The sequence below is a fragment of the Arvicola amphibius genome, chromosome 1, assembly GCF_903992535.2.
Source record: "Arvicola amphibius chromosome 1, mArvAmp1.2, whole genome shotgun sequence".
NCBI lineage: Eukaryota > Metazoa > Chordata > Mammalia > Rodentia > Cricetidae > Arvicola > Arvicola amphibius.
In genome coordinates, this window is record NC_052047.1 from 198140379 (window position 1) to 198151709 (window position 11331).

Here is an 11331-nt window from a genome sequence, read left to right on the forward strand (position 1 = left end):
ATGACAGGAGTATCAAAGAGTCCCATCAAGATGACGGAGGCATCACCATGAAAAATCACCAGCTACGACATTTTAGCATCTCTGGTTCCAGGACCCAGGGGGGGGGGCATCAAGAGGCCTTGTTGGTCTTTTCCTAGCTGAAGCTCCTTCTCTAAAACTGTGTCAACAGAGAGACCATCATTGCTCCATGTTTGTCTACCTTTTCCTCTTTTGCTGGTACTGCAGGTGTGTCCTTTCTTCCTCTATCCAGCAGTTTGTTTTCCATCCGCTGTGCCTCTTTTGAAATGTCAGGTAATCAGATTGTGGTTGGTAGTAACAGCACAGAACACCAGTGAAGGCTCAATTATAAGTAATTATGCGGTAGTAATGAAGATGGTGGCAGTAGCAGGGGACTCTCAGCTTCTCGGGGATGGGCGCTCCAAGTAGCCAGGCCTGGCAAATGCTACATGGTCGTTTGCTGTTGTTGGAGCCAGTAGTAGACCTGACCCCATGCTCCAGGCAAGTGGCCCCCTATTAGTCAAGGAAGTCAACCAAAGCGGTATGGATTCTACAATTCTGCAAACAGGTACCACACACCAGTTCTGTCCATATGACTGTGCTGGGCACTGGGTACAGAAGATACCAACCATATCCCGGGAGTGTGAGTAGCAGTGTTGGTGTTGCTATACTGTGTTCTGGGTACACGAAGCAAGGTGTGCCCGGGACAGGGTGACCAGGAAGGGGAAGGAACCCATTGGTAAAGTCTTCACAGGGGAGGTAACGCTAGGTTTGATGACAGACATCCTCAGAGATGTCAGTCTGGCACGCTAGCCGGGAAGAAGCAGTCACTGTGGATATACCAACTGTTGAGGATGAGAACCCTCTGATGTGACTAAGGAGAACCTGATATGATTGAGGTCGTCAGGAATGACAGCTCTGCTCCCGGTCATGGGTAAGATGTAGCTTTGTCCCTCACACTAACAGGCGTGGTGATAAAGTCAGTTCTTTTTAAAATAGGACAGCAAGGATTACACAGTGGTGGGAGTGAGAGGGGGCTGAGGAAAGAAGGTGGGAAATGCCTGCTGGCCACACCACTGCCACACCATTTGCATTGTCCTGAGCCTCGAGGACCTCAGGTGACCTGAGTTCTAACAGATAGAGTCCTGCGGATACAAGAGAGGCCACATGATCCAGAGGGGGGCAGTCATAGTCAATGGGCCGAAACTGGAGTAGTGCCAAGGCCTAGACCTCTTCCTCCCACTTCCTTTCCTAGAATGTGTGCCTGCATACGCAGTCTGCACCTGGTCCAAAGTGTTCTCATATGAGATATGCACCTGTAGAAAACTCACATATAAAGGCAAACGGCAGGTTCCAAGGCTGCACTGATGGGCGTGGAGGGCCAAGCACCCGTTTCCTGGTACTGCTGTACTGCAATCCCACATGCTGACCCTGGAAACAGATGGATGCTCTGTGGGGATGTGTGTGCTCACAGGCTGAATCTGGAGATGGACTCTCCCAGGCTGACCCCAGAGATGGGCAGACTCTGGTTCTGATGGTTATTCCATGGAGGAGGACCTGCCAGGTAGATCTCGTCTGAACAAGTCTGATCAAGTTTTCAGGCTCTAAGGGGAACCTGAGGCTGCTTTCACTGGGCTTTGGTTTTTTGTTGTTTTTTTTTTTTTTTTTTTGGTTTTTTGAGACAGGGTTTCTCTGCAGCTTTAGAGCCTGTCCTGGGGCTAGCTCTTGTAGACCAGGCTGGTCTCGAACTCACAGAGATCCGCCTGCCTCTGCCTCCTGAGTGCTGGGATTAAAGGCGTGCGCCACCACTGCCCAGCTGGGCTTTGTTTTTGTGGGTTTTTTTTTTTTGACCTCCTGTGCTAGACTGGAAAATCCATATAAACTTTGAAAAGGACTGCATACAACACCACATTCTCTTCTGAGTCTTGCAACCTTGCTCCCCACCTGCCTTGCCGCATGGCAGGACATATGTCTTCCAGAACCTCCACTGTGGAAGTCAATTACCTTTCCTTACGAACCGTATGAGGTGCAGCCTGGGCTGGGTGTGGCTTGCACCCAGGTGGGACAACTAGACCTCAACGACTCTGGAAGCTGCTCACTGTGGTTAATGCACTTCCAGTATCTCCTCTGTGGGCTTGATATGCATGATCCTCCTCCTTAGCCATTGCGAATCTCAGAAACTTTCCCTTTGGATGTGATAAGCTCTGTGACTCATGAGAGCACACTTAGATCATCTTCCCATTTCCACGGTACACAGATTAATACACAATTTATTGGCATAAAGGTCAGGTGGCCATTCAGACTGTCCAGAGGAAGTGTAATGGGGCTGAGTCAGGAGTGTGCTCAAGCCAGGTGACTTGTGCAAAGGCTGCTGCCTCTCTGGTTTATAGCTTCCTCATGCATCCAATGGAGGCAATAAGGGGCCCTGAATTCCTAGTAGTGGTGTCTGTAGGCTCTAACAAGGAAATCCACAGCATGATGAATGGTCACGCTCTACCCTTAGCTGATACAAGCTAAGTGGTTAACTTCAGGGTGTGGTCATGGTCTGACTATAGACCTACAGGTGAGGAAGGTTGTTATAATCCCCAGATCTGAGAGGCAGCAGTGCTTGTGAACACAGGCTTTATGCCCAACCCTTCTACACCCCGTATACAACCTCCCAGGGTGCACAGGGCTAGCCCTGGCCTGGGGGTATGAGTCCAAGGACTCCTGAAGACAGACCTTGCTGTGAAGTTTCAAGTGTCCTCTATCCAGGCTGCATACCAGAATCACATGGAAGCGTATATAAAAGGAAGATCCCACAAGAACGTTTAAGAGGCAGTCACGAGATCTGACCCTTGGAAAAACCTGTGGATCATTCCCACGTTCATGCGGGTGAAGACCCGCCATGTTACAAGGGCTTTCCATTCCCAGGGTTTGAACATGCCATAAAATAATTCTCATTTCTTTGGGAAGTTGCCTACTTAGTTTTCATGATTATTTAAACCAGTTTTAAAAATAATTTTTTCCATGTGATAATTTGCATTAAAGGTTTTGTCTCTTGAGCTAATGCTTGGTGAATCAGAATATTTCGGATCATTATAAGAACATTTTAGGAAGAATGACATCTACATAGCTACCAGAATCTGAGAAAGATTGGAGAGTCTGACGGAAGACCAAAACTATGGAAGAGTGTACTGCCTGCCTGTACTACGTGTACTACGGTACTACTTCTGTATTGCAGCGCCTGCACTACAGGACCATTCGCGAGCAGGGCAAGGACCTGGAGATTTAAACACACAAAGACACACAGACAGAGACATGGGTCATCCTTGAAACAGGAATGCCCCCTTTTTTGTGTCCAGGGGCAGCTTATATAGGGATCCTTAACTGATAGCCACACCCCAGCCAAACGCACCAGAAACCACTCCCCTGCCATCAGGAACTCCTGAGGCTCTCATGCTCAGAGCAGCTGCAAGCATAACACGTTGTTTACAAGAAATTCGGGGCCTGGGGGTTCACAGCTCCCAACAGAAGAGCTAGCCATAGGCATTGAGAGCAGATACTTTGTCTGGGCCCCTGGGTGAAAGAGCAGGCATGAGGAGTGTGGGGTGTGGCAGGAAGAACTGCAGGTGCAAATGTTCATGTAGCCACAATAAATGCCTGTTACAGCGTAATTTATAAAGAAAATAATTTCACAGTTGTAGACACAGGGAAACTCAAAACGAAATATCTGACTAGTAAAGTCTGCTCTCTAGGAAAAGCAGGTGCGCTCTGCAACTGGTTCCTCCACCCCTGAAACCGCCAGGCAGGAAGAAGAAGATGGCAAGGATGGCGAGGGGAAACTGGGAGCAGGACTGCAGCTCCTTTGTGGCTCCTGCAGCAGGCGCCCTTGTTTCCTGGAGACGGAGAAGCCCAGGACCGTGGACGAGCTTGGCTCCTCCCATGAAGCTCAAGGGCACATCTGTCCAAAGCCATTCATCCAGCTTCTGGTATTTCACCTGTAGCCTTTGACATGCCTGTATGATCTCTGCTTCATGTTCACGTGTCTGCACTGAGTATATCACATTCTCTAAATCCAAATGGTCTCCCTCTTTATCAGGGCAAGCATCTCTGTGGGACAGGGCTTACCTTAATGACACTGTCTTAATATGATTACTTCTGTAAAGACCAAACTCTGGTTAGATCCTGTTAGATCCTATTTTGAGGCAGTTGGGGGCGGAGTCAGGATTTCAACAATTTGGGGGTCGGGAAAGACATGATTCAATATATATTAGCAGCCATAATTTGAATGATTGTGATCCCTAAATTCATGTTGAACCTAATTCCCATTTTGATAGCATTGAGAGATGGGCCACTATGAGAAACTATGAAGTCCTGTGGACTGATCCTCAAGAAAGGGACTAGTGTCCTAGGAAGAGTCTTTGGATTGCTAATACACCCATGTCTTCTGCCAGGCAAAGACAGAGTTGTCCCTTTCTGTCTTCTCTGCTGTAGTGATATTTTGTGTGTTCAATCTTCAGGGAAGTGAGCAAGCCAGTCCGCAGCATCCATCCTTATGGGCTCGGCTTCAGTTTCTGTTTGAGATCCTATGGTCTGGAAGAGCTTCATGATGAGCTTGAGATGCTCGAACTGGAACCTAAGCAGGTGATGTCGAAGCTGCAGAAATGCCCATGGAGACCAGTGAGCAGGTGATGTCAAGAGATGCTCAACAGAACGTGGCCCCTGTGATGGGGTACAACAACATGGAGGGTAGAGATGTTAGTGAGAAAGACACTCCCTGACAATCTAACGTCCATGGCTCAAGCGAGCTGAGTCCATAGCCATCCCGAGCGCTGGGATTAAGGGCGTGTGAGCCCAAGTGCTGGGATCACCTTTGTGTGAGCTCTGTTTCTCTTTTAGACAGATTCAATCTCGTGGAGCCCAGGGTGGCCTTGAATCCACAGAGATCCGTCAGCCTCTGCCTCCCGAGTGCTGGGATTAAAGGTGTGTGCCAGCACTGCCTGGCCTTTATGGCTAACTAGGGGCTTAGCTCTGCACTCTGATCTTCAAGCAAGCTTTATTTTTTGTTAGATTACAAACAAAATGTCACTACACTCTGCCATGGGAGAACAATCTTCAAAGCAAAGGACAAACTTTACCAGACACCAGATGTTTCATTTTGAGCTCCCCTGTTTGCACAACTATGACAAGAAAATTATTTTCCTTATAAATTATCTAATATCAGACATTAATTATAGTTACACAAACAAGCTAAGACAATGCTCCATATACCTAATTTATGAGCTAAGGCTCTAAATTCTGACCACTTTATACAGTAATTCTTGGTATAAAAAGTCCAAAATACATGTAGAATAACCCAGATGTGAGCTCTGCTAGTGAGTTTTCTCTTATTAGCACTCTTAATTATTGGTAATTGTATGTTTATTTGTGAAGGATCATGTGTCCTATGGGACTCTTGGTACCCTAATGATGTAGGTGTGTCTTCTATCTATCTGATGATTTCATTGGTTAATTAATAAAGAAACTGCTTGGCCTGATAGGTCAGAACATAGGTGGGTGGAGAGACAGAACAGGATGCTGGGAGTGAGGCAAGATGCTTCAGGCAATCACAATGCCTCTCCTCTCTGGGACAGACGCCATGGTGCCAGCCACCAGGTCATACATGCTGAATCTTTCCTGGTAAGCCACCACCTTGTGGTGCTACACACATTACTAAATATGGGTTAAAGCAATATGTGAGAATTAGCTAATAAGAGGCTGAAACTAATGGACCAAGCAGTGTTTAAAAGAATACAATTTGTGTGTTGTTATTTCTGAGCATAGGCTAGCCGGTGGCTGGGAGCCGGGCGGGATGAAAAGCAGGCCTGCTCGCCTCCTACTACACCCTAAGAGCTAGAGAAGTTTAATAAGGTCACAGTTGCACCAGTCTCCTGCCTGTGTGGAAAATACCCTAGACAAACAGCTCACAAGTGTGGCATGGCTAGTTCTCTCTGCGATGGGCAAGACCTTTGCCTTTGAAACAGAGCGGTTGGGATTCTGCATGAGACCCTTGCCAGAGTCCACCTATTGATATTCCCTTGTGGAGAGATCAGGGAGACCAGACTCACAAGGCCCCTCCTCTCCCAGAGATCCTAATTACCACTACAGAAAAGATAAATGATTGACTCGGGTGATGTTGCCCAAGTCACACCAGATAGAAAACCAATAAACTTCCTCCTCCCCCGAGATGCTCTTTCTTAGGTCTATCAGCTCCTGAGGTCGACAGTCCACGGCCACTTGGCCCTGTAGCTCTGAGTCTGTGGTGACGAAGTGTATCACAGCACGGACATGCCACAGGGGTGACCTCATGATAGTAGGTAACAGAGAGAAACAGGAAGAGGTCAGAGTCCCAACATCGCCTTCATGGGCACACCCTCAATGCGGCACTTGCTTGTGTTAGGTCCTACCCCCTAAAAACCCTGATACTTCCCAAGAGCCCAAAGACTGGACGCCGAGCCTTTAACATTTCCTTGGACCTTTAGCAGGACATTCAATATCCAAACTATAGCAATGGGAGAGAATCAAGCACATTGTTTCCCTATGGGAATGAGTGTGAATGGGCAAGCTAATGTAGGACACAGGCATCGGAAGACACAAGGACCCCTAATGCCTAGAGCTGATGGACTGTAGTAAGCGCAAGGGTCACCCTGGGTAGGAAGATGCAGTACGTTAGAGAAGTGATGTGAACTAACAAGTTTAAGGGCCACAGGGAGGGGGGTATAAGACAGATAGGCCTAAGGTGTAATGACAGGATTGCCACCCAGCATGCTCACTCTGTGTGCAGGGCACCTGGAGGCCACTTCGTGCAAGGACAATATTCCTAAATCCCACCCACTTTGGGGGTCAACAGACTAAGACCTGTGGGAATAGAGAGAGACAAACTACAGAGATAGAGAGAGAAGACCTTCAGGATAGAGAGAGGAGACCTGCAGGGACAGAGAGAGGAGTGCTAGCATATAAGACAGGACCCTGTTGTCTCAGCTGTGAAGTGGGACTTGGCAAGTCTCTGTTTCATGAGCCTTACACCGCTCTTAGAACAGAGGTCCAGGCACTGACATTTTCTCTGGGGACACCTTCTGAACAACCTGTCCTTTCCACCTGTCCTCTGGACCGTGTTCCCCAGATGCTCAGCTCCTGTCTCATCGCTTTGAGCATCATCACTGTAAAATGGAGGTTGCAATTCTGTCAGGCCTGGAAGCATTGGAGATAGTCTAAGGAAACACTGGTGTTCTTCCCTTTGGCCGCCAGACTATAGAAACAATGAACACCCAGGAATGAGATTATCCCCAGGAATCTCATGCTGAAAACAGACAGGCTAGCCCTGGGCTGGTCAGAAGGGGAATTTTCTTCTCCTGAAGAGATTCACAACTTGTCAGCGAACCCTGCAGGAATGTGAAGCCAAAACAAGGGTGGGTCAGCTGTGGGAAGGTCTGAAGGAACAGCTTAGATATTCGTGACTCTGGTCCTCTGCTTAAACCTAAACCTGGAAGATAGACTGTGGGGGGCATTGTCAGTGGGACAGAGCATCTCTTTACCCCCTTCCCAGTGTGGCCACATTGAATAAACTGCATTCTGCTTTTAAACTATTAATTTGTCTTTTGTGATTGGCTTCTTGAGAATGGGAATCTAACCCTGGCTTGTTGGGGCACAGGCTGTGACCATACATCTTGTAACAAAGCGATGCTCTCCTTTGAGGTGGTTCTTGCTTGACTGGGGAGACGGTGTCTTTTCTCTTGGTTCTGATTCCCAAATTCTCTTGTAGAACCCCAGCTGTGAAGACAGCCGAGGAAAGAGACAACCCAAATGAAGGCATTTCTGAGCAATAGCTCTCTCATGAAGTGAGGCAGAGGCTCTAACTCCACTACCCAAACCCTCGACTGTTTTCTAGTGAGTTCAGCCTTTACAAAGTGTTTCCTTGCACGGCTTAAATCTATTTTATCAAATTCCTGGAGGCAAGGGCAACCATGATCTGCCCTTGATCTTCAGAACACATAGGCATAACAAAACCTGGGGATAACAAGAAAGACCTCTGAGGGTGACCATGACCTGCCCTTGACCTTCAGGACAGAGCCTGGAACCTGGAGATAGCAAGAAAGATCTCTGACGGTGACCATGACCTGCCCTTGACCTTTAGGACAGAGCCTGGAACCTGGAGATAGCAAGAAAAACCACTGAGGGTGACCATGACCTGCCCTTGACCTTCAGGACACAGCAAGAAAGACCTCTCATATTCCAGGAACCATAGCTCTCCCTGGTGTCTCGCTCTCCCCTCAGATTGGTGTGTACCAGATGAAACACCGCCATTCTCTCCAGAGAGGTCTCCCTTGGTTCCTTGACTTATTTGTAGATGGGACTGGGTGAGTATGGATAAAAGACCTCTGGTTACCTGAAAGCACCTTAGCTAAATCACCACACACTGCAGAACCCAAAGCCATCTCCTAGCGGTTTAGGAATGCAGCCTAGAGTCAGGAAAGGAAGGTGTGCACAAAGGCACCTATATAACCCCCTAAAATGGGTCACGGGACTCTGAGTGGTTCAGTGGTCATTCTTGGTGGTCAGTCCAACAAGGGATGGCTACATCTGCCAAAGACTGGAGCTAGTCTGCGGAATGACTTTTTGAAAAGGCTCTTTATAGAGGAGTGGACAGGATTAAGTGGACCTGGCAAAGAACAACAGAGTAGCAGTGGGAAGCTTTCTTTCTTAAGGCCTGGGGCATAGGGAGAGGGGAAATAGTGCATCTAAGAGCCTTGGCTAAGGATGGAGAGAGTCTGTGGCCTTCGGGAGAGAAGTGTAGCCCAAGATGGTAGAAGAGTTCAAGGGTCTAGTATAAATACTTCATCCTCTTGCTAATCCCTGATTGTGGGTGCCTCCTATTGGCCAACTCAACGAGAAGGTCAAGAGCAAGTTGCTGTGGGAGGCAATCATAGGATAGAGAGAAAGGAGCAAGGGGAAGAAACTAAATCCAGAGAGACCAACAGGAGTCATCCAGGTCTCCACTAAGACACCCAGCAAGCATTATTAGTCAGCTGCTGTGTTCCAGATGCTGCAGCCGGGGTCAGGCAAGCCAGAAATCACTGTATGTATTGTGACCCTGCTATCAAAGCAATTTCTAAATAAATAATCATCAAAATGTAAATATTGATTCTTGCTTCAGACTTCTCCAAGCGGTACTGGGTTGCGAGGTTGGGGTTCAGACACCCTACACCCCAGGTCAGCTAGTCTGTCCCGGCCAGCACAGTTGAAATTCACAAGCTGTGTTAAGGCTTCAATTCAGCATCAGAGGTGCTACTGACCAGTATCTTTCCCAGAATTCCTTCTCATAAGAGACAACGGGGAAGGACATGGGGTGGGGGTTGTCTATAGGAAGTGTTGCTGAAATTGCCAGTCAGTGGATAGAGACAAGATCATGCCAGTGAGTAGCTGGGCCTGACCACGGTCACATCGGCCAGGCCCAGAAGTTGCTCTGCACGTATTCAGAGGAAGTGGTGCCTGATGATGTCACAGCAGTGCACAGAAAGCCACACGGTTGCCTGTGCTGTCCCAGTGCTGCCCGCAATCCCAGAGTGATGCCTCTCTCTCTTGCTGTACAGTGACCACTCAGTGACACATCTGCCCCTCATCCTGCCTTCTGCTGAACCCTGAGAAATGATCCCAAGGCTTGAGCCAGCCTTCCTTCCTCCCTTCCGGGCCCTCAGCCTGAGCTCTTAGCTCTGCTCTCTCCCCTGCAGACCAGAGACTGGAATCAAGGGCCTTGACTTGAGTGCTGGCCAGTCTGCAGTGACCACAAGCTCCGTCCCTAAGCTGACTGCCTAGCTACAGCAGAACCTGGGGAAAGAAGAGGATATCTGAGGGCCGCCAAAGCTAGAAGACGCCAAATTAGGCTACTTTCCCCACACCCCACTTGCCCTGGCAGCAGGGCTTGGTCGTGTTAGCTCTTCAGGGTCTCTGCCCATGCTCCCATCATTGTGCCAAGTCAGAACTTGGCCCGCATGCTGTCACGGACACTGTGAAGGTCACCCAGGTGGAAGTAGGCAGGCTTCCAGTTACCCACCACCCTGCAGACCTCCCTAGGGTTCGCCTGTTTACAGGATTTAGTTGAGGTTCCAGGTTGACATTTTAAAACTGCTCTGGAATTGCATTTTTATTTACGCCAGTGGGTTTAACTTTTGTAATTTTTTTCTTTTTTGAAAGATTTTGTGACTTCATTTTATTAAGTATTTTAATATCCATATACTCACATGCATTTAGACTCAAACTGATGTCATGTTCCCTCCTCTTTCATTTCATTTCTCCCCACTCGCCAACTTTCCCTCCCAATTTCGAGCCCCCCCTCCCCCTTTCTCCTTCCTTAATTCTCACTAAGTCTACTTAGTGTGACCTGTATGAGCATTTGCCAGACATGGTGGCTAGTTACACACAAGCACTCACAATGTCTGGGAGTGCGCACACAAAATCAAACCCGGCAAAAATCCCAGCAAGGAAGGAGGAGGAACAGATGAGGCCCCACCTCTCTGTTGAGGAGATATTGGCAGTTTGTAGCCACTGGGAAAGGGAGAGCAATTTTCGTATTTTTTAAATCCTAACTTTGACACAAAGCACTTTTAATCTAATGATTTTGAAATAGCATTTCTTCTTTAGGGTGTAGCTTAACTAATTCACATCTGGGAAGCTACTCTTTCTCCTGGTCAAGGCTTGTGTCATTTGCCATGGAAATGGGTCGGTAAAATGCTAGTCTACGTTCAACCTCTTGAGGCCAATAAACAGCACTGGATTCACAAGAGGTTTCACTGGAATAGGTTGTGTGGTGTTGAGACAAGCACTTTGGCTTTAAATACGGCTAACCTGTCCCCTACTGTTCTGGGACAAAGCCCAACTCTTGCAAGATTTACCACCAGAGAATAGGAAGCTGGTGGTGCCTTAGAAACATCATTGGAAATACTCCGTGCTTAGCAAGAACCACATCTGTGGGAGCATTTGGGAATACCTTCATGGGATCTGGGGTGGGGAGCATGGGGTGTGCTCTCTCTTGGGTATCACTATAAAACTACAGACATTCCTGATTTCTCTTGTGTCGTTTAGGTTCAGTGCCCATTCAAAAGGGGATCCACCATCACCCAGTTGTTCCTGTCCCACCATGACTGACCTGTACCGTGATTGCCAAAAGCGGTGGGTGCTGGAATGATGGCTCAGTGGTTAAGACTGCTTGCTGCTCTTGCAGCGGGCCAGAATTCAGTTCCCAGTATCCATGTTGGGGTGCTCACAACTGCCACAACTCCAGTTCCAGGGGATCTGATGCCGTCTTCTGGCCTCAGA